The sequence below is a fragment of the Cricetulus griseus genome, assembly GCF_003668045.3.
Source record: "Cricetulus griseus strain 17A/GY chromosome 1 unlocalized genomic scaffold, alternate assembly CriGri-PICRH-1.0 chr1_0, whole genome shotgun sequence".
Classification (NCBI taxonomy): domain Eukaryota; kingdom Metazoa; phylum Chordata; class Mammalia; order Rodentia; family Cricetidae; genus Cricetulus; species Cricetulus griseus.
The window spans coordinates 63283841-63288409 of NW_023276806.1; positions in this window are offsets into that span (position 1 = coordinate 63283841).

The following is a 4569-nucleotide window of genomic DNA, read 5'->3' on the forward strand; positions in this document are numbered from 1 at the left end:
AATAAAAATAGTAGAAGGAGAAGAAACCCAGGTTCAAGTTACAAAAATCATTTTCCAAAAAAACCACAGAAGAAAATTTTACTAACCTAAATAATTTCCCACCAGTGTTTGGGAACCATACAAAACACCAAATAGAATGTAATAGAAATTTCCCACAACACATAATAAAGCGCTAAATGAAATAATATTAAAAGCTGCAAGGAAAAAGACCAAGTAACATATAAACATAAGCCCATTAAAATAACAGCTGAATTCTCAAAGGAGAGTCTAAAAGCCAGAAGGGTCTGATGGATGTTTTATAAATCTAAGAGAAGACAGATGCCATGCCAGACTACTACACCCAGCAAAACTTTCAACCACAATGGGCGGAGAAAGAAAAACATAACATGATGCAATCAAATTTAACCAGCATCTAACTACAAATCCAGCTCTACAGAAGGTACTAGAAGAAAAACTTCAGCATAAAGAGGCTAGAAATAAAAGGGACATATTTCAAATAATAAATGTTATTTACAGCAGGCCACAGCCAAAATCAACCTAAGTGGAGACAAACTCAAAACATTTCCACTAAAATCAGAATGAAACAAGATTGTTCATCCTCTCCATACTTGTTTCAATAAATATACATATATACATATATATATAAACAAAAATGTAACAACTAAAAAAGTACATCAAGAAAAAAACTAAAAAATATATATCAAGAAAACAAATAATCCAATTAAAATGGCATACAGATCTAAACAAAATGTTCTGAAAAGATGAAACATACATGGCTGAGAAACATCTAAAGAAATGATCAACATGCTTAGTCATTAGGGAAATGTAATCAAAACTACTTTGAGATTTCATCTTACATTAAAAAGAATGGACATGATCAATAAAACAGATGGCAGGTCATGTTAATGAGAATGTGGGATAAGGGAGCACTCACCTATTGCTGATGAGAGTGAAAACCTTTACAGCTACTATAGATGGAAGTTTCTGTCCTGCCTGGTTCCACAGCCGATTAGTCCCAAATGGTTTGGCAGATGGCTCAGGCTTCTTATTGGATGTCTCTCTTTTAGTTATCAATCCATTTCTATTAATCTATGTATCTCTATGTAGTCTTGGCTTACTAGAGAATGCCGGGGCATCCTACTTTCCCTGTAGCTACATTGTATCTCCCTCTCCACTCACTCACTCCCTTCCTTTCCCCAGAATTATCCTCTGCTGGTAGCCCTATCTATACTTCCTGCCTGGCTACATCCTGCCTTTCCATTGGCTGAAACACCTTTATTCATCAACCAATAAGAGAAACATATATTCACAGCATGCAAAAGAACGTCCCCCCTCAAGCTACTATGGGAATCAGTGGGCTGGTGACTTGGGAAGCTGGGAATAGATCTATCACAAAATTCAGCTATAACATTCTTTGGGGTAGCAGGGCAGTCGTGCCGCACCCCTTTAATCCCAGCACTCAGGAGGCAGAAGCAGGCGGATCTCTGTGAGTTTGAGACTAGCCTGGTTTACAAGAGCTAGTTCCAGGACAGCCTCCAAAGCCACAGAGAAACCCTGTCTTGAACAAACAAAAAACTAAAACACAAAACAAAACAAAAAAAATCTTGGCACATATACACAAAAGATTCTACATTCTACTTCAAAGACACTTGCTCAATTACGTTCTTTGCTGCTCTATTCACAACAATATCCAGAAATTGGAAACAGTCTAGATGTCTGTCAATGGATGAATGGATAAAGATAATGTTGAAAGGTAATGCATCAGCTCAAGACCCACAAAGCAAGTTTTCAGCACAAAAGAGATTTATTTGCCAACAAGGGACAAAGGGCAGGGAATAAGAGACAAAGACAGAAGATATAGGATGATGGAGAAGGGGAAGGGGAAAAAGAGAGAGGGAGAAGGGGTATTTGTCCAGGGGAAAGGACAAAGGACTGTCTCTGGATAGAGAGGAGACAGGGTGGCACATAGAAAAATGGCAGTCTATAAAGGTAAAAGGGGAAAACTCTGTGTAGGATGAAGGGTTTAATTTAAATTGGGCATGTGAATTAGATGAGTCAAAGGAGGGTTTTGATTTCTGACTTCAATATTTTGATAGCTGGACCTTGGCAGTCAGCCCCATGAGGAGGGATTGGCCAAATAAGGGAATACACTTTGGTGGCTAGCTTTAGGAATGTAGTCTAATGGTTTGTAGCAACTCAAAGGGAATCGGGGAGAAGGGCAATGCCTTCCAGAGTCATGCTTACCACACTTGAACTGTCCAGAGTCCTTTCAACTGTGGTTCATTTACACAGTGGAATATTACTAAATTGTTAAATAAAATCATAAAATTTATAGGTAAATGGATGGAGCTAGAAAAAAATATCCCTATTGAGATAACCCAGACTCAAATGACAAATATTATTTATTTTTATTTTATGTGACTGGTATTTTGTCTGCATGTATGTCTGTGTGAGGGTGTCAGATTCCCTGGAGGTACAGTGACCAGCAGTAGTTATAAACTGCCATGTGGGTGCTGGGAATTGAACCCTGGTCCTCTGAAAGAATAGCCAGTACTCTTAACTGCTGAGCCATCTCTCCTGTCCCAACAAATATTATGTGCATTCACTTATATGTAGATATTAACTGTGAAGTCTTTGTTAAGCAGCTATAATCTGTATAACCACAAAGATTAGGTATAGAATAAGAGATTAGGGTATGGGGGAGGGAAGGATATCCTGAGGAATGGGAAATAGAATATATAGTTGTGGGTGAACCAGGGTGAAAGAGACTGTAACAGGAGGATTAAGCAGAGAGAGGGGGAAGGAAGGGTAGGGGAAGGGATATAGGGAGTGACAGACAAAAATAAGGGCAATTTGAGGGCTTGTATGGAAACCTACTACAGCAGAAACTTCTTAAAATGTATACCTATATGAAAGAAATCTGAATGGAGTCACTAAATTACCAAAGAGACAAAGCCCTGACTAGACATCTCTCACCACCAAATGAAACCTCCAATTGTGGGGATGGACATCTAACTGAATTGTTGGTCAATGGAAAGCCCCAAACACCCTAAGCTATTGTTAAGTCTATTGGTTGCTCTCCATAAACTGATGGTAAGACCTTATTGCTGAGGACAGCACCCACATAACTCATTGAACATGGAGAAGTTGAGCTGGTGCCTATGCAGGGCCTTAATCCCTATTGACTACTGTTCATGGTTTTCTTAGGTCCTCCGCACACAACTAGAGAAGAAAAATAAACACCAATTCAAATATAAACCCTTCAATATACAATGGTGATTTGCCTGAAAGATATTCTGGCATAATAGTGGCTCAAATGTTGTGGGAGTAACCAGCCACTATCTAATTAGAGTTAAGGCCCACTCCTTGAATTAGAACCCATGCTGGCCAATGCTCTGGTAGCTAAGAATCTGAAACTTGATAGGCCACAGACCTAGGGGGAAAACCAAATATTACTGCTGTGCTAAAGCAATAAAATGACTCCTAAAAACATTCTGCTGTACTCATTCATTGTTCAATGTCATCATATTTGCTCAGCCATCAGCAGAGAAGCTTCCTCCTGCAGTAGATGGAAACAAACATAGATTTTGCACAAACAAAAGACCCGGAGACTGATATTGGGGTTCAAATTTCCAGCTGATGATTAGAAAAGCAAAGCATCTGGCCACCAGCTCTCACCTCTACCTCAGGCTGAAAGGGCTGATCTAGCAGTTCTTAACCAAGCCTCAGACTGCTGCCTCTCCTCAGTGTGGCTGGAGAGTGAATGTCTCCTTTGAGACCTTGCTCCTGTCTTATACACCTCTCAGGAGCCCTGGGATTAAAGGTGTGAGCTATAACTCTCTCTTAACTGAGTAATTCTTGCGTAGATCTGTGTGGCCTTGGATTAGCAGAGATCTGTCTGCCTCTTCATCCAGAGTCTTAGGATTAAAGGTGTGTACCACAACCTCCTAGCTTCTGGCTGCTGGGATTACCACTGCCTGATCTCTATAGCTTGAGGCTGACTTTGCTTTCTGAATCATCAGGCAAGCTTTAATAAATCATAAATAATATATCACCACATGTAGAGATACCAGATTTGCTCAGACATCATCACAGAAGCTTCCCCCTGCAGTCGATGGAAACAAATATAGAAACCCAAAACTAGGCAATCTACAGTTGTGAGAGATCTTGGAACATTCAGTGCTAAATGGGATGTCTACATCAAATACCTCCCCTAAGGTCTCAGGGAACTCTGTGGAAGAGGATGGAAAGATTTTGAAGAGCCAGAAAAAATGGAAGAACCAAGGAAACCAGGCTTTCTAAACACAGCAGTACTGAAGCACAGATGCACTCACAGAATGTGGCAGTGTCTTGGTTGAGGCTTCTATAGCTGTGACAAACACCATGACCATAAAGCAAGCTGGGGAGGAAAGGGTTTATTTGGCTTACACTTCCATATTGTCATTCATTACTGAAGGAAGTCAGGACAGGAACCTGGGGGCAGGAGCTTGTGCAGACGCCACAGAGTGGTGCTGCTTACTGGCTTGCTTCTCATGACTGGCTTAGCCTGCTTTCTTATAGAACACAGGA